This window comes from Strix aluco, chromosome 2, assembly GCF_031877795.1.
Source record: "Strix aluco isolate bStrAlu1 chromosome 2, bStrAlu1.hap1, whole genome shotgun sequence".
NCBI lineage: Eukaryota > Metazoa > Chordata > Aves > Strigiformes > Strigidae > Strix > Strix aluco.
The window spans coordinates 135,705,246-135,727,697 of record NC_133932.1 but is presented as its reverse complement, the minus strand read 5'-3'; the positions used below and the strand labels follow the sequence as shown (position 1 = coordinate 135,727,697).

The following is a 22,452-nucleotide window of genomic DNA, read 5'->3' as shown; positions in this document are numbered from 1 at the left end:
GTCACAAAACTGTTCTCTGACTTGGAGTGGTGGATTTTGGAGAAGACCTTCCCCAGCAGGTCTGTTGTTCCTGTGTTTGGGTTGTGTGTGGTGCAGGAATAGTTTATAAATAAAGCTGCCTGCTGGTAAGTGGGGATGGAGGAGGGAGGTCTCACTGCTATGAACCCCATGACTTAAAGACCAACTTAATATCAAGCCAAATGTGAGCTGACAAGATCTTTTTTTGAAGGTGAGTGGTTTTGTTGCTGCTTTTACATGCAGAGGATCAAACCCAGGGTTGCCAGAGCACTTTCCTCCTCTTGACTGGCTCCTCATGTCTCAATGTGTGTGAAACACCATGGGCAGCTGGATGGATGTCTCTGGTTTAAGAGACAATAAAAGTGAAATTAAGCGAAGGGCCCATGAAAGCATTCCTCCTGGTCCTCAGCCCTGGCTGGATGCTATGTTGTATTTGCTCTGGCAAGATATGGGGTGAAATGGGGGATTATCTAGGACCTAGGAGAAGGTGGTAACATGACTGATAGCTGGCTAAAGTAACAAGATGACCAAAAGGGAATATAATTGTTTTCTAGTAGCCTTTTGCATTTCCAGTTTTGGGCTGAAATCTTGGTGAACTAGCGAAAACAAGAGGAAGGATTTTTATCTTCATTTGGAGAGAAAATGGCTTAGGTTTAGTAGCAGGATATCTTTCTGTTGGTAGTGATGTGCTGGGGCATGGCTGTGGGGCCTCAACACTCCAGGTTTTGAGCTGCTTGGACAAGCCTCATGCATGATTGACAAATTAATTCCCTATGCAGAGGTAGGACTCAAGTTGGGTGACATCTCAAGGGTCTTACCAGCGTTGTGCTTCAGACACATTCTTCTCCTTGATGCTGCTGGGACAGCCTAGATAAGTCCACTCAGCTGGTGGCTGCTGGTGCCTGCTCCTCTGCTTGGTGGAAACTTCATTTCCGAAGTGCCTATAGAGTTAAATCCAGTTGGCGGCTGGTCACAAGTGGTGTCTCCTAGGGCTGGGTTTTGGGGCTACTCCTGTTTAACATCTTTATTGATGATCTAGACGAGGGGATCGAGTGCACCCTCAGTAAGTTTGCAGATGTCATCAAGTTGGGTGGGAGTGTTGATCTGCTCGAGGGTAGGGAGGCTCTGCAGAGAGATCTGGCCAGGCTGGAGCGATGGGCTGAGGCCAACTGGGGGAGTTTCACTAAGGCCAAATGCCGGGTGCTGCACTTGGGCCACAACAACCCCCAGCAGGGCTACAGGCTTGGGGAGGAGTGGCTGGAGAGCTGCCAGTCAGAGAGGGACCTGGGGGGGATTGATTGATAATGAGCCAGCAGTGTGCCCAGGTGGCCAAGAAGGCCAATGGCATCCTGGCTTGTATCAACACTAGCGTGGCCAGCAGGGACAGGGAAGGGATCTTTCCCCTGGACTCGGCACTGGTGAGGCCGCCCCTCGATTCCTGCGTTCAGTTTTGGGCCCCTCACTCCAAAAAGGCCATTGAATGACTCGAGCGTGTCCAGAGAAGGGCAATGGAGCTGGTGCAGGGTCTGGAGCACAGGTGTGATGGGGAGCGGCTGAGGGAACTGGGGGGGTTTAGTCTGGAGAAGAGGAGGCTGAGGGAAGACCTCATCACCCTCTACAACTCCCTGAAAGGAGGGTGCAGAGAGGGGGGATGAGTCTCTTTAACCAAGTAATAAGTGATAGGACGAGAGGGAATGGCCTCAAGCTGCGCCAGGGCAGGGTCAGACTGGCTCTTAGGAAGGATTTCTTTGCAGAAGGGGTTGTTGGGCGTTGGAATGGGCTGCCCAGGGCAGGAGGGGAGTCCCCATCCCTGGAGGGGTTGAAGAGTCGGGCTGACCCAGCGCTGAGGGATCTGGTGGAGTTGAGAACGGTCATTGTTAGGTCAATGGTTGGACTGGATTATCTTCAAGGTCTTTTTCCAACCTAGACAATTCTGTGATTCTATAGGAACTTGTGGGAAGATGCTATTGAGGAAGGAGTGGTTTCTGACCTGCTATTGCTGCTGTAGCATTGAAACACAGGTATTTGTAGGAAAAAGCTTAAAGATAATGGGGTTTGTGAATGATAAGCAGACGTGTCCGGTTTCCTTCAGGAAGAGGTGCAAAGATGTGATGTTTCTAGTACTAAAAAAGCAGGTGGAGAAGAGTGCTTTGAGGCTCCTGCAAGCATTTGAGATCAATTAAAGTCCAAGCACACAAGTGCTTTGCCTCTGCCAGCCATTTTGGGAAGGTGATTTCTTTAACAGTTCAAGGTGCCCTGACCTGTACTACGAGGGACCAGGAATGATCCAACATAGTGAAGCTGCACTCCTGGGTGTTGGGGTAGGACAAGGCAGAGACCTGAGATCTGTCAGTGGGTTGTTACCACTGTTAGCAGTGAAGGGCAGGGTAGCTTTGGTGGCATTAATGCTAAATGCCGTACACGCATGGATGCTTTGAGGCTCCATGTGTTTTGAATTTCTCATATTTGAAGAAGGAGGTATGGTAAGGTCTTTGAGATGGTGTCCCTAAAAAAAAAAAAACCCAAAAACCAAAAAACAAACCCAAACATTACAGTTATTGAGTGATTGTTATGGCTAATAGGATTTAATTTCTGCAAAGCTTTTGATGAGAGGAAAAAGTACCTCAAAGGACCACAGGTATTTTGGGAAAGGCTTAAGTGGAATAAAATTCAGCTGTGGTCATGTTACAGCAGGGAGGCTTGAAGTTAACTGAGCTGGAGCAATGAGGTTTACCATTGCTAAATAGGATGTGCACAGCCCTGTTTCTCCTGCCTGTGTGGATGTCCCTTGAGTCTTGACTGCTTGAAGGAGGAAGATCTCAATGAAAGGGATGTGTTGGGTCTGCAGGCTTTGTGATGAAAGCCCCTGAAAAGCTTGCAGATGTCTTGCTACCCCAGGTTGTATTTGAATTTGTGACCCAGTGGTGAGCTGCTGTGTCTTGCCCCTATTTCCTTGTGCTGTCAGGGCTCCTGGGAACTATCAAGCAGTGCTGTGAAAGCGTGGTCCTGTTGGGCTGTGGCCTGTTTCACTGGGGGAGGTGGAATAAGGAGCCAGGTTCAGTCTTTAGGAATTTGAGGGGAAAGGGGAGTGTGGAAGGTTTCCTTCCTGGGGAAAAGGGCTGGTAATGCAGCTCGGGGAAAAAAATCAAACAAAGCAGCTTCTCTTCCCTTCTGGCTCAGAGCGGGTATGTGATGTCAAGGTGGAGCTGAGCCTTCCCAAAGACTATGGGATTTTTTTTATTTTTTGAGGGGTGGGGTCGGGAGATTCGTTTATATGCTTTTTTGTTAAATCTCTCAAACAATGCTGCTTCCCCTTCCTTGGAGCAATTGTTCCCTATACGATTGACTCTTCCTTCCCCTTCCTCTCCATCGTGGGAAGCGCTCTCCTATTGATGTATGGGCTCAACTTTAATCTCCGATTTACTTGCCTTTGTCCTGCTCAGGTCCCTCTTATTCTTTTATAATTTCTGCCTGGATCCTCATCACAGGGTCCACAAAAACAGATGTTTTGGTGCTGATGGAGAGAATTATCAGAGCTGCTTTTACCTGCCAGAGGCATGGGACTGCAAAGTCTAACAGGCTTCATATCACCGCTGGGTTTCATCCCTCAAGTTGGGATCTTGGGAGGGCTGCTTTATTTCTTAAGAAAAAGATGGTCTTTTTGTGATCAGCTTAATCTCAAAGCTTTTCAAATGCATCCATTTTGGGGGAAAAGACTTTTTAAAAGCAAAATCTAAAAATTTTTTTTAGTTTTTTGCATCTGCAATGCCCAAGAATCCCTTGCTTCCTCCTGTCAGGCCTTGCATCTTCTCTTCTTGGGCAAGACTCAGGGAATAGGTGAAGCCAAACTCAACAGTGGGTCTGAACAGCTATCAGCTATGTGGCTAAATGGAGGACATCCACCTCTTCATTTGGGGCAGGGGAAGAAGAAAGTAGTGGAGATAATGTTCCTCTCAAGCAGTCAGTATTTTGCAAATAACTTGATGAAATGCTAAAGCTGTGTGAATCTCTGCTTCTGAAGTATATCAATCCCCAAAATTAATAGATTTGGCTTGAATACTGCTGATAAAGACATGGGACCGTTGGAGTGGGTCCAGAGGAGGCCACAAAAGTGTTCAGAGGGCTGGAACACCTCTGCTATGAGGACAGGCTGAGAGAGTTGGGGTTGTTCAGCCTGGAGAAGAGAAGGCTCTGGGGAGACCTTATTGCGGCCTTTCTGTACTTAAAGGGGGCTTGTAAGAAAGATGAGGACAGACTTTTTTAGTAGGACCTGTAGCAATTGGACAAGGGGTAATGGTTTTAAACTAAAAGAGGGAAGATTTAGACTAAATACAAGCAAGAAATTTTTTATGTTGAGGGTGGTGAAACATTGGCATAGGTTATCCAGAGATGGTTGGTAGATGCCCCATCCCTGGAAACATTCAAGGTCAGGTCAGACGGGGCTTTGAGCAACCTGGTCTAGTTGAAGATCATAGAATCACAGAATGGTTTGGGTTGGAAGGGAGCTTAAAGCGCATTGAGTTCTAAACCCCCTGCCATGGGCAGGGGCACCTTCCACTAACCCAGGTTGCCCAAAGCCCCGTCCAACCTGGCCTTGAACCCTTCCAGGGAGGGGGCAGCCACAGCTTCTCTGGGCAACCTGTGCCAGTGTCTCTGCTTTTTGCAGGGGCGTTGGACTAGATGACCTTTAAAGGTCCCTTCCAACACAAACTGTTTTATTATAAGATTGGATTTGTTCTCCAAGAGCATTTCCAAGGAAAAGCTGTCATAAATCAGGCCTGGACAGAGCAGCATGAGAGACACTCACCAGTTTACTAAGCCTTCACTGTGAATAAATGGATTGACTTAGACCTGAGCAATTCATGGTGTACCACATGCAGAAATAAGCCCTTAAATATTACAGGCTTAAAGGACGTAAGCACCTGATTATGCTGTTATTTCGCTATGACCTACTTATTTTTCAACATATCCCCTAGACTCCATGACACAGCAGATAAGAACTTCCAGGTCCTTTCAAGCATTATCAGAAGAGCTTCCTGCAGAGAGCTGTTGGTGATTTATGCCGGGGAGGAAGAGGAAAGGCGGCTGGTGTGAATGTTTTGTGATAGGCTTTGGATTGCTTAGCTCATGGAGTGAGCTAGGAAAGGCAGCAGCAAACTGGTGGGCTTTGCCCTCTTCTGTTAGGTGGAAATCGCATGGTCTAATTAAGCAACAGCAGTTCTTGATAATATGTTTTAAAGGATTATATCATTCTTCAGCAGACTGGGGCATGCAGCCAGAACACATTCATCCTGTTGATAAGGCCAACGCCCACTGTAAACACAGTTATTAACAGTCTGAGCCTGTGTGAGATGTCTAATGGAAAGCTGTAACTTGAGAATAAGTAAGAAGCTTGGAGAAGCCCATGGTGGGTATTTAAAAACCTTGTTCCCTTGGGCAGTAGTAAACTACATTCTTGCATAGAGTACATAATGAATTTTATGGAGAGAAGTGAACCTAAATCCTTTCAGCTGCAACTTATATGTGATGGAATGGATGGGTGGTTGGCTTTCAAGGACTGTCCTGGTGTCCAGGATCTGTCCTGGGGCACTGGGATGGTGTTGATATGTCCTTTTGTGTGGAGATTTGGAGCTGGATTCCTTGACCTTGTGCAGTTCATGGCTTTCTTTGGGTTCTCATTCATCAGTTTGCAGAGCAGCAATAAAATGCTGCAGCTACAAGACCCGTTCTAGCAAGTTGGTGCATAAACACTTTTTCTAGCAAATGAGAGCCTTGGGGTTGGAATTTAGAAGGAAGAAGCAGCTGAAAAGTGACAGCACATCTGCGCTTCCTTGCAAAAAATTACTAGTGTAGAGGAGGAGAGGGTGTTTTCTTCCTGGAATACAAAGCAGATGAATGTCTGAAAACTTTCCACCTGGCAGAGCTAGAGGTGAAGTTATCTGGTGGGGTGGGTGACTATTCCACTCACGAGAGCAAGGAGAGATGTATTTAGGTGATGTGGTCCAGCCCTGCTGCAGAAACTCATCTTCATGGGACTGGTTACTGCCATAGTTAGGATTTTTGTATAGGAGCTTCTCTTGGAAAGCTCAGATTTATGTGTTGACTTGAACTGGGGGCTTTCTGTGGTGGAGCCTTGCATAGCTGGATGCTCTGTGGGAGCATGGTCCTCTAAGGAAAATACCTCATACAGTAATGTGGAGGATGAGGCCAATCTTTCTGGAAATTATGTTAGCATCTGGCTTGGATCCTACAGTAGATTTCAATTCTAGGACACATGGTGAGAACTGTGAAAGAGCTGTAACAAATAATCAGAGAAATCTGAGGATTTAACACAACCTTCTGCTTCCAGTACAGTCAGGAAGGTAGGTCTGGGATCCAGTTGTCACTGGAAGGCTCCAACTTTGCCCAGGATCGTGAAATTCAAGTTTTCCAGCTTCAGTAGCATTACTAATGGTTTGGTTGAATTCTTTCTAGTTCACTTTGATCTCCTGGTTGCCCTTATAAAGCCAATGCAGCTAATGAAAAATGGGGAGGAGGGGAGTGACTTCTTCATTGTTAATGCAAGAAGCATCCAAAAAACAAATGTGGCAGAGCAGTGGTGTAATGCGTGCATTAACTTTGTATTTGTGGAGTCATCAGTTCTAGTATTTCTAAAGGAATTTTTGGGGGTTAATTTAAAATTATTCTCTTTAACCTCCTTCTTCCACACATAACAAAAGGGGACCAGAAATGTCAAAGCATTGGGCAGTCCAGGTAAGGTGGAACCTGACCTAAACATCACTAGTTTAATTTCTTTAGAGAAGCAAGTTGAAAGGTTACAGGGGTGTGAATACGTTGCCTGGTCTTAATGTGACTTTCTGTATCAGAGTGAAGAACAAGGCACCAGAGTAGTGCAGGCTGCAGAGATGAGCACTGAGACTCTTGTATGAGCTGCAGTGGTTTCCCACCTCTGATTGTATTTGCTTCTCATGTCCCAGGTTGTGGCCAAGCTCAGTACCATGTACCCTGGAGTCTGGAGATGATGAGGAGATTTGCTTGCAGGAGATATTGATGGATGGATGCTACATGGGCCAGGCTGTGGGGAGGTGAGAGCACCTCTAAGTCATTTTGGGTCCATGGGAATGGAAATTACCTCCCGGTAGATGTTTTGCCCACAAAAATATTGGGCTAAATCTGTACTGTAGAAGCACTACAGAGCAAATCTAACACTTAGTTTTGGCTAGGGTGGCTTTTTCCTTTTTTTTTTCTTTGGGGGGTGTGTGTGCTTGTCCATGGGTACCATGAGGTGCCAGATGACTATTTTCCTGTATGTGCAGGAGTGGAGGAGGCTGTTTGTTACCTTTAAGAATGGAAACCAATGCAAATTCTCACTCTGGCTTCTATGAGCTGTTTGTTAGGCATCCATTGTTGTTCCTATTTACTTTATTAAAAAAAGAATCCTCTTTGTTCCCTTCTCAAAGCATGTGGAGATTAGGAATTGCAAGTAATCCTCTGAAATGATTATTGACTGAAAATTGCTTGGAAATGATGCTGTTTGCTGACTTGACAGAGAAGACCCTGAAACAGTGCAGTCTAAGCTGTACCTTGAGCATCTGCCCTTGCCATGTCCCAGTCACTGCGGGGCTTTACCTGCATCTGCAGTGGTTGAAAGCCAGATGTATTTTTAGACAATATTTAAATAGCCATTGTCAAATCTGTTTAATGCTGTCTCATGGGGACAGGAGTGGTTGCACAGAGGACTTCTCTCTGTGGGAAGCACAGATGGGACACTGGGGCAGTGGGAACTGGGGCTGTGGTGGCTGCTGAGCAAACCTGTTGGCTCAGCTTGTGTATGTTCTGAGGACTGAATTTACCTAGGTCGTTCTCTTTGATTCCTTATTGCTGCTTTTAATTAAAAAAAGAAAAGAAAAAATCACAAAGTAAGGAGCTATTAAGACATACGCAGGAAACAGTGAGCCTACCTAAAAATAGCATGATGTAGAGTGCTCTTTCTCTAGTAGGGGTCCAAACACCAAAATGTTGACCTGTTGCTTGCCTGGCCAGAGGTTCTGGGGCTCAAGACACCTCTTGGTTGACTTATTCTGGGAGGTGTCCCCTTCCCTCCTCTTGGGATGTGATAACAGGTTCTCAAGGAACTGGGGGAGGAGGGCAGAAGTTTGGGGAGAAGTCCTGTAGAGGCCAATTTGGTATTCTTCAAAGCACCGCACATACAGCTCTGATTTTGTGCAAGCAATTACCTCACTGGCTCACCCAAAAATGTCAAGTCTCCAAGACAAGCTCCTGTGTAATCTGCAGCAGCCCTTAGATTGCTGGAGCCTGCTTTGAATCAGAAATGCTCCACGGATACAGCTGTAGTAGTGTTGTTTTTCTGAAGTGCTGATCCACTTCCTTCCTTTCCGATTCCTCAAAAGAAAACAAGTCAGTTGATTTAGGCACCAGAATACGCTGCTGACTCTGCACAAGTTGTTTGCTCTTCCCTTGTGTCCTTTTTTTCTTAGCTGAATTGCCCTGAAGCTTGGGCCCCAGAGAAGGTACTTCTGGAAAGTCTTCAATGCAAAGCTGATCCAGAGGCGTAGAAAAGAGAGAGGAACAGAGTTGAAGCTTAAAGATATGCTGTTATCAGATACACATTTCCAGCCTTTACGCTTGTTGCTTAGAGACCTATTGCATTAGCTGTGTAAAACTTATATCCCTGTTTAAATATAACTGCTCTTTTTTTACAATAGGTCTTGGTGGAATTTGCTCTTAAAAGCATATTGACCTTGAAAGTCTTGGTCTCCCCAGTGTCCTATCAAAGAATCATTAAGGTGGGAAAAGATCCTTAAGATCATTGAGATCTATGCCAAGGAATTTTGCAGGGGAGCTGTGTGGTGACCACCGCTTCTGATGCTGGACCTGCCACTCTTGGTGGAACCACATTGTGAAGAGTCCAGGAGGCTCTTTGCCTCCTGGGGTGAGTTTTGGGATCCTGTGCACTGCTGTGTCTTTGCAGTTTGGTCCCCAGACAGAGCATGTGCATTGTCTCCAGCTTGAGCTTGGTGCTGCAGAAAGCCATGGAGGACCTTTGCATCATGTATAGGGACGGTGAGTGGCATCGATGGGGCAGGTCTGTGCTGCTGCTGCGAGGGTGACTTCAGCTCCTGTTCAACCTGACCTTGCTTGTCTGAATCACCGTTTAATCCCTATACTTATTCAAAATTGGTGTCAACAGAGTGCCTGAGCAGAGAGATTAGTGGTGGATGAATGAGGCTGCCTGCAAATGCGTAAAGAGAAAATGGATGTTTTTCCAGAGTTAAAAATTACCCCCAAATTCTTGTTTTGTTTTTTTTTTTTTTAGCTCTGTGTTCTGAACCAGTTACTGGAAAGCTGCCTCAAGGGCCATAGTGCAAAGGGTTACCTAATGTGAGGAGGACTCCTTCATCCCTAAAACCATCTCAGTTCTCTGCTGGCCTCCTGCAGCATGCTGGCACGAGCTGGGTACCTTCCAGGGGATGGCTTTGGGGTGGCCCGGCTGTGTGTGTTGCTCTGGCTGATCTGCACTAATGCACTGTTTGTAGAGTTGAGCCTGGCTTGCTAATAATAGGCAGCTTTATGGGAGATAAGCACTGGACTGACCTTATCTGTGCCCGTCACATTTGGCTCGAGGGGAGCTTATTAACTTGTGTTTCATACTGTGCTCTGTTGTGTGTGGGAAATACGGAGGGGAAATACAGTTTTTAAACTCTCAGAGGAACCTTTGGAAGGTTCCAACTGCTGCTGCTTAAAGAAACACACAGGTGTGCATGGAAGCACCACTGAAATGTTGTAGTGGCTTGTGCTGGGACAAGTCCTGTACCCCTGGGACTTTCCCACCCCTCTGGGATGTGTGACAGGAGTGTGGCATGTGCCTTGCTCCAGTCTGATTCTCTGCATCTCCTTGGGACCCCAGGGAAGAAACAAATCTCTGTTCTTTGGGGCTGTGTTGGCCAAAATGGAGGATAAGCAAACCCCTTGTCTTCTAGGTTGGTCTGCATCAGGGACTGCACTGTAGGGTGTAGGACTCCCGTTCATTTTAAGCAGGAAGAAGCTGCTGGTCCTGCATGTCTGCACTGATTCCTGTGAGATGAGCCATTCCTGTGTTGCACAGGTGGATAGATGGAGGGGCAGAAACTCTTTTCTTGAGCAGCATGAGATGATTCAGCCTCTGTGTGTGTGTAACCACACGCTAAACCCTGATGCTTGTAAGTGCTGTGTGTAGGAACTTCTTTGGCCCCTTTATGGGGAAGAGCTGATGCTCAACATCCAAAGCTGAGCATTTAAAAGCAAATACCCAAAGCAGAGGCTGGTGTTGAATTCTCACGAACACCAGCTCTCTACACCTAAGGTCATCTGCTCTAAGTGCTTACAGTTTAAAAAGCAGTCTGGGAATCCTGACTCTGCTTCATGTGCTCTTTCAGTGTCTGTGCCTTCTGGATATGAATTTAGCATGAAACTGTGCTTTTTAGATGTTTCAAAAGCTGCCTACAGATATACTGGAAGGAAAGCTAACATGAAGGCAAACTTTCTGGGAGATGGGTGAGTTTTTCTGCCTTTCCTCTGGTGGAAAGGCTCAGAGTGAGTTTGTAAAGCTGTATGTTGGTTTTATTAACTAGCAGTCGGACATCTGGGCTGGTGGGATCTACTCTTCTTCTCTCTCAGGTGTTTGGATAAAAAAAAGTTTGGGAAGATTACAGCAAGGAAAGATGCTAATGAATATTAATCGGGAATAGCTGTTTTATTCATTGGTGTACTTGCATCTCTGTTATGTTGTTATGCCTCTGTTTACTCCTGGAGCAGCAGCAGGTCATGGTGACATGTGTTAAGATGGCAGCGTTGTCTGTCTTGGTCACACAGTGGGAGTCTTTGTGGGCTGTTGACTGCGGAGTCCTTTGTTGCTAAACACCACTGTGGCACCAGCGGTGCCTTTGTGGCAGAGGAAATTTTGGAAGTGTTTAAGAGTCTTGTTCTGGTGCTTCTCATGAGTGAGCCATCAGCTTCTGTGGGTGCTGTAGACTGGTGTTGGTCCAGAGATGCCTGTGAAAGAATTGATTTTCATTCTTCAAGGTGTTTCTTGGAGGCTTGGGCTGACCTGATGCTTTAATCCTGGTCTGTTATTTGTGGTAGAAGCTCTGTGAGCTCTTAGCATTGAGGAGCTTTTTTTTTAGCCTGTGAATGAAAAAAGTGGGGGTAGAAATACAGAGTGCAAAGAAAAGGTGGTGTCACGCTTGATGTCATCAGTTGCCCTGAACTGGGAGGATGGTGGGAAGGGTCTGCAATGGCTGGACAAGAGGTGGCATGTGTGCAATTATGCTGCATGGCCGACTGGTTCCCCAGAGCACTGGCTGAGCTGCAAACATCTGATGTCAAGTTATGGGTCAGGTGAGGGCACTCTTTACATCCTGTAATTAACATCTGTGCAGTTGATCACCGGGGCTGGCAGACCCGGGGATGCTGGATCGGAGTCGCGCTCTCCATTGTGGTTGGATCCCTGTCCCAGAGATGACAGAGGCTAATAACAAAGATGTGTCAACTTAGACTGTCTGTGCTAATTTATCCTCCTCCCCCTTCCAGCATATGTTTGCAATGTATAAATCAACATCTTTATAAATTAATCCTTTGACTTTAATTTCTTCCTTCTTTTTGGCCTCTTAGAAAACAAGGTTTGTGCAACTGCGCAGTTTTTCTTTTTAACATGTGGACCTGTGGGGCAGATTAAAGAAAATTTAGCAGAGGCAGAGCCTTGAACACAGCATTTGTGCTTGGTGGGACATCAGAGCTGCTCACAGGAAGCCAAGCTGAGACCTTGGTAGGTTGCACAAGCATTTCTTTGACTCTTGGAGACTTGAGTATTTTAATTACTGTTCAGTGCAACTGAAAATCTAATATTTTACAGATAACTGTGTTCTGAAATATGTTAATAGTTTGCTGGAGTGATTAAACTTGCAAAGCAGGAAATGCTTGTGATGTATTGATTCCCCCCCCACAACTATCTCATTTGAATGCCATTCTCATTAAGGCTGGAAAAAAAAAATTGTTGGCCTTCCCTGGTTTAATGCAAACTTCAGAGGATGCAATTACTGTCTCTCACAGAAGGATGGAGAAAGGCAAATGGAGATGATGACTTCAGATCTCTTCCATTGTGTCTGGAGCAGAACATGGACCTGAGATATCCCTGGGCTCTTTCAGTCCCATGTGAATCCCAGACACTATTAAATGCAACCGGCTACTCTCTTAGCAGTTGGTCTGTCATTGCTGCTATGAAAATGACTTTGCTGCTATGAAGGTTTAAACCCTACTTTGTGTGACTTGCTTTCTCCTTTTGATTGATCTGTATTAACTCACCCTGGAGGTGAAGAGAAATCCATGTGCTCTCTTTCATCTTGCTCTAAGCTGTGTATAAAGATTTTAATTCTGAATATAAAAAGGCTAGAGGTGGTGAGGAAGAAAATACAGCTTTCCTAGCAGATATAGGTCACTTCTCATAAGGCAGTTAAGACTGCTAGAACAGCTGGGTCTGTAAGAGTAGAGACACAGTTAGCTAACATCCAAATATGCTAGGGAGCTAGTTTTACACCCTTATCTCCCTAAAAATGTTATGGAAGCGTTGATGTGCCTTCCTCTCCCAAAGTGGTGAGGAAGAAGCAAGTTTTGGTTCAAGGACAGTGCTGAAGACACTCATGAGTCATGCCTGAAGAGTGAGCTCCAGGGAAAGGGAGGATGTGACTCACCACTGAAGATGGTGCAAAACATCTCTGGAACAGGTGGTTTGTAGCTTGTGGTGTGTGTGTTTTAGGATGATGCCCCAAAGGTAGCCCGTGTGCATTAGTGCATGAGACTATTTATATTCAACTCATGAATAAAAGTTCTCTGGAAAAGGCCAGGAGAGGATCCCAGCTCAGTTGTGGAGAACTGGGAGATGAAGGATGGCTGAGAAGCCTTATTTCCCAGCTAACTAGTTACGTTATCAGTGTGGGATTGCTGGAAGAGAGGCCACCGGTGATATGGGAGAAGGGACAATGTCCAGCCTTTTGGGGCAGACTGGGATGGCCTTGTAGCTCTGACTTTCACCTACCCTTCCCTTTTTGAATCTGATGGGTGGCTGTTGGGACCTTCTGAAACCCCCAGGCTGAAGTCTGCAACAACCTGAGAATTTCTGCCTTTGGTAAAAACTTTCCCTTCAATTATGAAGAAAAGCTTGAGGACACACAGAGGGCAGAGTGACCCTAGCTACCAGCAGTGCTTTATTCAGCAGGCAGCACAACTTGATGTTGGATGTCCTGCACAAAAATTGCTGTGCCTTTCCTAGAGGAACAGTTACCATGTTCCTCAAAGGATGAAGAATGGAGAGCAGGGTCAGCATGAACTTGAGTTTGACTGCCTCCCTGGTTGTTTTGAGCAGATGTGCTGTTGTAACAGTAATAGCTACTTCAGGAACACAAGGAAAAAAAACCCTTTAAGTTACTGAAGTACATTTCTACCACTCTGCAGCAAATAAAACTAAACTGATTGTTCCCCTCTGCTGCACCCTATGCAAACCCACAGGGAAAGGCCATTCCTCCTCACAAAGAGCACAGAGCCTGTGAGCGACCTGATGGAGACTGGGAATGGGTGCACAGGCAGGTCCAGGAGCTGATGTGAGGCTGCACTGAGGACTGATAAAAGTAGAAAGTGGTGCAGAAAGAAATCCTGCCTAGTTTTTGTGCTGCCAGGCATGTGTTTCACAAACACAGGGCAGTGTCAGAGGCAAGAATTGGGTTCCTTGACAAGTTCCAGTTGATATGAAATCATGAATGTCTCTACTTCTCTCAGTGGATCTCCCACCACCTCCTTGGAATTGGAGGCAGCAGTATATATTTATTGCTTTTAAATGTCTGCTTTGTGACTGGCCACACAGAGACTCAGGCTATCCGCTTCATTGGTCAAACTACAGTGCTCTCCTATTCCCCCACCGTGCTGTCTGCCATGTTGAAAACATTTAACTATTTATGTAATGCTTTCCCCCTCCCATTCTTCATACACAAGTTGGGTATCTTAAATTCCTCCATACCAAATAATATCAATGTAGAGTTAAATGTCTGTCTTGCCCAACACCTGGTGGGGACAGATCTCCATGGGAGCACCATGCTGGACATCTGTTTCAGAGATGTGTGGTGCAGGGGTGATTACCTAGACTGTGATTAGAGTCATCTCATTAGCAGGTCATCAGCTGCAACGCACTGACTTGCTCAGAGCTGGCTTGAGACCTTGGTGCACCAGCACAGATGTGTGTGTGAAAGCAGAGACAGCAGTGTCCTGCCAGCAACACTGAATGATCTGGTAAACCCTTGTATCCTTGTGAAGAGTAGCCAGCAGCTGCCAACAAATCTGATGGGAGCTGGCTGGTTATGTGGCCAAATGGCTTTGGCAGGCAGCTGGCAGGGCAGCAAGGCTGCTGAGGACAAATATTTTTGAGTGGTAAAGTATTCCTGAGCTCCCTGTCCCATTCCAGTAGCAGTGGCTCATATGAGGGCATACCTTGGGAGCTCTTCTAAACATCTGCTTGCTGTCTTACCCAAAGCAATGGGGGCATAATGTGCCTGGTGACTCTCCATCCTGGAGCTGAGAGCTTTCTTCCTCTTGGTTTGAGCAGAAATGCTGTTGATGGACAAGACAGGCAGCCCACTTGGGATGTGGGAGGAAGACAACACACGTTTGGAAGTCTCTTGTACATCCCAGGTACCTGTCTAAACCCTTGGGCTGTTTACAGACTGGGGTTGGTGGGAAAGATTAAGTGTTTTATTTAACAACCCAGCTCTTTCTTCTGCAGGGTGGGAGAGGGAGATTTTTGTAAGCTGCATCCCATGAAGCTGCTTGGTGTGCTTAACTGAAATATAGCCAAGTTTCTCTGACTGCAGCCCTACAGAAAAGGCCTGGGCAAGTGAATTATCCAGGTGGTGTTTGAATGTTCCAGTTTCTGGGGAAGAGACCAGAAAGAAATGAAGGATCGTCTGTTAGGTTGTGCTTTAGGTGTCTTCATAGGTGGTGATGAGCAGGATACCACATCCTATGTCTGCTGGAGGGTTGCTTGGGTGCTTGGGAGGCTGGAAGAACCCCAAATACCATGTATGTGGTTTTTGTTTATTTAAACATCATAATGATATCAGAGATGCCACCAGATCCCAGGGTAGTGGCATCTATTAATGAGGGATGAGAAATCTAAGGACTTGGTGATTAACCTGCTGTCCTTTAGGATGAAACCAATCTTTCCTTAATCAATGCTGATAAACAGACTCTTCAAATTGGAGCTATCCAATTCCTTGTGAATAGCTTTTTTTCCCTCCCCTGTTTTCTTGCAACACAATCCCTGAACACTCTTTAAATCTGAACAACATCTTTCTGCTCAACGCTCCTGTGATGCTGATAATCCGTCTCTACTTTACATCCCTTCACCCTGAAGTATTTATGTGCATATAAACAGAGGAGCAACAAATTTGACTTGCCACCACAGGGCTCAGTAAGCATTTCAAACATAAACTCGGCTTAACTCTCTTACTCTTAGTTGCATGACTGTCTTTCCACATAATAAATTACCAGCATTTATTGGTCTTTTGACATATAGGTTTCCCAGGGGAAAGGAAGGAGACTGGCTGAACAAAGCCTTCTCTATAATCAGTTTGCAGTAGGCTTTGGACAGAAATTGCAATTGCTGGCCAGTACAGCAAGGATTTTATGGCTTGCTCTATAACTGCTTTTATGCCAGTCAGGAGGTTTGGGAGATGCTGAATAATATACCTTAGACTGTATTAAGAGATTAATGCGTATAATATATAATAGTATTTGCATGTCAAGAACTGATGAGAAACCAGTACATTTCTGGGAATGCATCACTGGAGATGGTTTTAAACACTTGTTTCTCCTTCTGGCATGTGGGATGGTCAGTGCTGCTCGTGTTCTCATTGCTTGAAATTTGGCAGGTAACTTCTACCCCCTCTGGGCACCGTGTCCCTTTATGCTAGTGCTGGAAATGTGCTGAGACTTGGAGCTGTTTGAAAGCTGCTGCTCTTGGTGCTTCTCTGCTTGTCCCAATTTCTTTTCAGCTGGCTGCAGTGAGCCAGGAATGCCTGATAACCTCCCCCCAAGCATTGCTCTAGCAGCACCAGGTATGAGCTTGTTGGCAAAAGCCAGCTGCATTGTGTGCCCTGGGTGATGCAAAATGTGACTGGAAAACAAGCTGGATCTCTAATGCAAGATCCATAGCTCTTCCTTCTTGGTTGCATTGATTCTACATCACCTTGTGCTGCCACAGCTTGGTGCTTTAATTAAAATAACTTGCAATAACACATCTCAGACTCATCTAACCTAAGCTGATAGTTAACTCAACTCATGTCTGTGTGAGATCAGATGAAGTTTTTTCATCTGAAAGGCTTTCTCCTATAGAAAAATACATGGACTAGCTTGGGAGGAAGACTTCTCATGACTCCTGAAGATTGCTCTGAGTTTTTGGAAGTGCATAGAAAACTTGAATGTGAGATAGAGAGTATGGTAGGGTGAATCTTGCATAAATGCCACTGGTTCCACTTCACCTCTGGTTGCAGCAACTGGGCTGACTGGACTCCATCCTGTTGGGGTGAGAAGTGGCTGAAGGTCAGTGACTTTCCTGCGGACTGACTTTGCAGAAGGTCAGTGGCTCTTGGGTAAGTAGTACTGCACAAAGATCTGGTTTGAGAGCCTCAGCTTGCATAATGAGAGTGATAAACTTCCTCCAGCGGGGGAGCTGCTGAGTGAGACTCTTCCTGTTCTGTCTCCCTGTTCCTCTCCTGGTATTTTCCTTGCATCACTGGCCTGTTGCACTGGGAGAGTGGATGGCTTTAATGTGGATCTTGGTCAGAGAAGACACTGCTGTCCATTGGCGTCCAGTTGGCATTGTAGTCAAGCCAATGTGTCTGTCACCTTAATGGCTTTGACCCTGTCCTCCTTCCAGTCTTGGAGGCTGGTTTTCAGAGAGGGGCTTATGAAGGCACCAGACCTCCCACCTACCTGGAAGACACTACTCTTCCCCATCCTGCCTGTAGCAGAACTAAGGCAGGTGCTGGCAGAGGAGTCCAGTGGGGAGTACTGCTGACATGAGAGCTGAATCTGGGCTCTTCAGAAGACCCCTGCCCATCCTGACTTCATCTGCTGCTGGCCTGGGTGGTTGTGGTCTTATTGCCTGGGCAGAAGGACAATTGCCCCTGCCTTGCAAGCAGCCTGCGTCTGGAAGAGGCATTGCTGCAGAAATTTTGGCAGGGCTCCTGCTCATCACTTGTGCTTGCGGAGCAGCAATAGCAGCTGCCTTGTGCCCTCTCCCAGCCAGGAGGGAGAAGTAGGTCAAAATTTGCATTCTTTGCCTGGCTTCTCTGCATAACTTGCACACTTTTTTTTTCAGGTCCTCTTTTTAAATGAGCTGTTCCTGTACGTATGTTCCTTGGGCTCCCCTGAATCAGAGGGTGAAGACTTAAATTCAGATGTATAATTGGGCTTTAATGTCTGTCTTCCCTTCAAGAGCACTTCTGTGAGACTCCTCAGACTCTGAAGGGCTGATCCCAGCATGTAAAAATCTGAAATAAATGCTTGGGGCAGTGTCTTCATTTTTGGCTGTTGTATTGTCTGGATCAGGATTTAAATTTTCTCCTGTAGCTCTTTTTGCATGACAAGAGCAAGTAATTGGGATGAAATCATCCGTGCTGCAAATGTGACGGTGAGATTTCTTTTCAGTGCTTCTCTGTGTTTTGTTGCTGGTTTGCAATGTCCTGATGGGGGATTAAAAAAAAAAGAGAGATCTAGCGCAGCAGGCTTGTGGCAACCGGAGAAGCATTCGAGCGTTGCTGAAGTGCTGCAGGGCAGCCAAAGGATTGTTTCGTTGCGGTTTTCTGCGCTGAGAGAAAAAGCTTTGTTAGAACAATGTTCTGAAATAACAGGCGTGCCAGATGAGGTCTGGTGTGATGGGGCATCTAGCATAGAGGTTGGGACAGGACACCGGAGTTAACTGATGGGCTGCATGGTGGGGACCATCCTTGCCTGAATCTATAGGGTTTAAGGTGTGAAGTGGCACCATCCATCAGCATGTCTCTTTTTTTTTTTTTCCCCCTAGAGATTTGCAGAAACCTGGATGGGTCTGTGCTACCACTCATAGCATGATGTCAGTTTGTCTTGTGATTTTTGGGAGTGTGTGTGTGTCTCTTTTTAGGATTTCTAGTTCTCATTGCTGTTTCTTGTCCCCAGTTGAAAACAAAGTTCTGTTTCCTCTGTGACTCAGCATCTCTAACAGATTTTTCAGTAATTTTGTGAAAAAGGGAATGTAACATGAAACTGGGTGGTTTCTCATAGGGGAGGGTTTCAACCTATAATGGAACGAAAAATCTGCTGCACGATTCTGGTATTTCTTCATCTGTGTAGGTGATTTTTGCTGTGGGCTCTTGTGGTTATATATTCTCTAGAGACCCATTTGGCTTTTTGTTGGTCTGAAATATAAAGCAAATTGTGTGGTTTGAAGACAGGTGTACAGGTAAAAGTGATAGAAACTATATTAATGTGACATCATTGTTTTAATGGATTTTCACTATATTAGGTAGGGATGATATTTCACTGAGATTTGTATTTCATATTTTTTGTAGCATGTACACACATGCAGCCAAAAATAACTCTTTCTTTTTCCAAGGAAGTCTCAGGCTGTCTTACCTTCTGTATCTGCTTTACGCTAGTGAAACTGCAACCTGAATCTGTCTAAGGCTTGTGCAAATAGCAGGCGATGTCATGTCTGTTCCCATTTGTGCCCCCTTTGCTAATGCTTAGCTGCCGAAAAGTGTCAGCAGCTTTGAGATGTAGAAACAAGAATGACCTTCTGGGAGTTGAACTTTTCCCCATCCTACCCTGTTGTTTGATCTCTCTCCTTGGGGCTTTTGCATGTTCAAGCATTGATGGTAGGAAGGCTGCTTAAAAGTAAATATAAGGTAGAGTCTGAGTCTTTTCAAAGGGTTGGAAGAACTTAATGTGGGGGTAGGCTTGAGAATTGCAGTGATTGCAATGAAAGCACCTTTGATTTCTTTTTGTTCCCTCTCGTACCTGCCATCCAGCCTGCTGTTCACATTAATCCATATGGATGTCCTATTGTTCCCTTTGGGTATTAGGTTTATAATTGCACTGTTGTGTTTTAAAAGTAGCGTGTCTACACGCTGGGAACCGCTTTTCAGAGCTGCGTGGCACGTGGGTGTATGAAAGATCATCTGGGGAGGAGAGGTGTTGTAAAAAGGGGCTATTGTCTTTCTGCTTGAAATACCCTCAGAGATGAAACATGTTCTGCACGTGTGTATGCATGAACATAGCTAATCCTCCTCACCCCAGCCACTCAGCTGTCACTATTTATATGGACTTTTGACGTATAACCCGGTTTTGTGGCTGTAATACACTTCCTTCATCATGTATTCCCATTTCCAGCAAACAAAGGGGGGAATCACGTGCTGGGTTTGCAACTGTGGGATGTGGCTGTAGGCCCTGTATGATGCTGCGGTCAAATAAGAGTGCTACAAAGGTCGTCTTACTTTTGCTCAGCATGCTTACCTCTATAAAGAGCTTTTCTCTCTTGTGTGGCATCTGACCTTCCTTCCACCTCTAGGTGTGGTTCAAATAAAATAGTTTTATTCTGAACTCTTAAACTTCTCACTTTTCTCTGTTTGGCTGCTGATGCCCAAGTGATATTTGTACATTAGGCAAGTGTCTTGGTGAATAATAGCCCGTTCTATGTGCACTCAACAGCACACAGATTGTTGCAAAGAATAGCTCAATGTCTTCTGAATCTATGCATAAATCTGCTATCCTCTGCCTGGATCTGGAATCTCTTCTCTATGGCATGAAAAATGACAAGCAAAATGTTTGAGCTGTTGTGTAGGTGAAGTCTTGGCCACCTCCTGTTTCCAGTTTTGCTGCAAGTTTCTGAATTATGTTAGTTAAATCACCTTGTGAGAAGAATTTCGAAGCTCAACAAGATTAAAATATAAAATGAGTTTCTTCTGCCTCTAGGACCTGATTTTAGCAAGAAATCGATGATGAGCTTTGGCTTTCTTGTGCAATCTTGCCTTGTAAGTAGGGGGATGATGAATGGGTACCAGTTCAGTTCCTACTAGGCAATAACTGCAGCTGGAAATCCTTTCAGCTAATAAACTGCATTGTAAATTAAAGCAAAAATTCAGGAGTGTTGTGATACAAAGATGAAGACTATCTTAAATACAACTTATGGCTGCCAAACTGAAAATAAAGAACTTGGTAGCGAGTAACTATTCTGGAGAGTATTTGCTCCATAAAGGAGGAGAAGAGCTGCTGTGACAGCTCCTGTCTTTGGGAGTCCAGTGCTTCAGCCTCCATAGCAGAGGACGTTTGTTCCAAAGCATGAATGTGCAGTTAAAAATATGCAAATCTCAAACTTCTTGCCAAGAATATTGACTGTCCTCCTAAAAGCTCTCATTTTCTTCTGCTTCTGATGAGCTTTGTGCTGGAGATGTGGCAGAGTTACCTGTCAGTGGTGACAAAGGTTAATGCAGTAGAGCTTGTAGAGGGGAGAGATGACACTTTTTTCTTGACATTAAATGCAAGCAGGTTTATTTAAATGGCATTGCTGAGGCTGGGATTGTTTGGTGTTTGCTCTGGCTCTGTTGGAGCTGATCCTGTACCTGCTTTTTTCCTCTTTGGCTGTCAGCTCTAGCAGAATGTTTAGGTTTTATTTTGGGGCAAAATAGATGATCTAATTGGCTCTGCAGCCCTCAATGTAATATGTGAGAGGCTTGAAATTTGTGTGGGCCACTTGCTAAACTCTCCTGAAAAAAAAAAACCGCAGGCTTGTTCTGATGTCTAAAAAGGTCATCTTGTCATGTTTGTTTGGTTTCTAGAGTGCGTAGGGAAAGGTTGGGGCTACCAAGCAACCAAGACACACGTTTCTTCTGAAACCTACCACAGACCATGGCGGACCCAAGATGTTAATGGTTGGGGGAAAGAAGTGACTTGTAAATATAATAACTGTAACAGTGTCCTTTGTGACAGTGGGCCGTAGAGAAAGCTTGAAAACCTCCTTGTGTCTCCCTGCTACACTTCAGGTGTTCATGAGCATGTCATACCTTCTTCCTTCCTGGGCTTTTTTCAATTGCTTCCACTTGGTAGCATGAGTGGGAGGAAAATGGGGAAAATCCTATGTGCTGGTAAGTTCAAGCTGTTTCTGTAAGAGCAAAGAGTGACAAGGATGAGACTGCTCTTAAACACAGAGTCTTTCATTACATCCAGAGTGTGTTTTGTTGTCTTGTTTGTTCTCTGGTCTGCTCTGTGGGCTCTGCTCCTCCCTCCAGTGATACCTGTGGATTCTGGGAGGGGGTTGGAGTTGATGCTCTGAAGATGTCACTGTTTGTATGTTTTAATCATCTTAAAGTAATGTTGGTAACAAGGAAGTTCTGAAGAGTAAGGATGTTGGCACTTGCAAGATGCGTGTTTGTAGCCACTTAGCTCACTCCCCTTAAAAAAAACTTTAAAAAATCCCCAAGTCTCCATTCTTCTCTCCTTATTTTGACAAAGAATTCAGATGCTGCCATCTGTGCAGAAAACCCTCAACACTTTCTGCAAGAGCCTCACTGTGCTGCTACAGGATGGATGTGTCTCAATGTCATTTGCTTTGTAGAAGCGGTCTCTTGGGACAGACAAAACAAGCTGCAGGGAGTTCAGTTGTGGTAACATAATAAATGAAGCATTTGCATCCTTTCCAAGCAAGTCTGAGAGATCCCATTACTTTGCATCTTGCCTAGTTCCTGAAGTCTCTGAACAAGGGGCCAGGAACTGGGGAAGCTAATGGGAAAGCTGGTGGCCCAGGGTTGGGGTTTACCAACTCAGGGTCATATCAACTCTTGATCTCACTACAGAAGAAAGCAAAACCATTTCCGTGTATGAAAGGGTGTCTGAAATATGGTATGTTCCCCTCCACACCGCTTTTCTTAGCAGGGTGTTTGAGCTTAGTGGCACAACCACTGAGTCAGTTCCTATCTGAAAGCCAAGCAGCCTTATATTTTAGAAACTTTTCCATAGATAAATGTGGAGGCAATAGTTCATGGTACAGAGAGACTACACCAGTGTTGTGAGCTTTAAACACATCCTGTGGCATCCAGCTGTGTGTTGACCTCTGCTGCAGTACTGGGATAGTTGGACTGGTTGGCCTTTCTCCAGTACACAGCAGGGAACTGCCTGTGCAATGACTTTGTAATGGGCCCTCAAGGAGCCTGTTTTGTGTTGGCTGGATGTAAGGCTGCATTTACCCTGGGTCTTGTCTGCAGACAGCAGCGTAGTGTTGAGTTGTACTTGTTACCTTGAAGCTGGGTGCAATCTAGCTATCTGCTGGCTGTGGACCACGTGAAGCTATTTTGCAGCCAT

The 22,452-nt window shown here is 45.4% G+C and overlaps 1 protein-coding gene across 5 annotated transcripts in view; it reads left to right on the top strand.

Moving 5' to 3' along the window:
• The window catches only part of GDPD5 (glycerophosphodiester phosphodiesterase domain containing 5), a 177,713-nt gene that overhangs the window by 20,874 nt on the left and 134,387 nt on the right, over positions 1-22,452 (top strand). Inside the window, exon 2 of one of the 5 annotated variants that reach the window (XM_074816511.1) lies at positions 6,996-7,103. The exons of 3 other annotated variants lie outside the window; for them this stretch is intronic. The gene's annotated coding sequence lies outside the window, so the exon portion shown is untranslated. Of the gene's footprint in view, positions 1-6,995; positions 7,104-17,589; positions 17,753-22,452 lie in introns of those variants that run through there. One more of the 5 variants, XM_074816513.1, reaches the window with a different exon arrangement.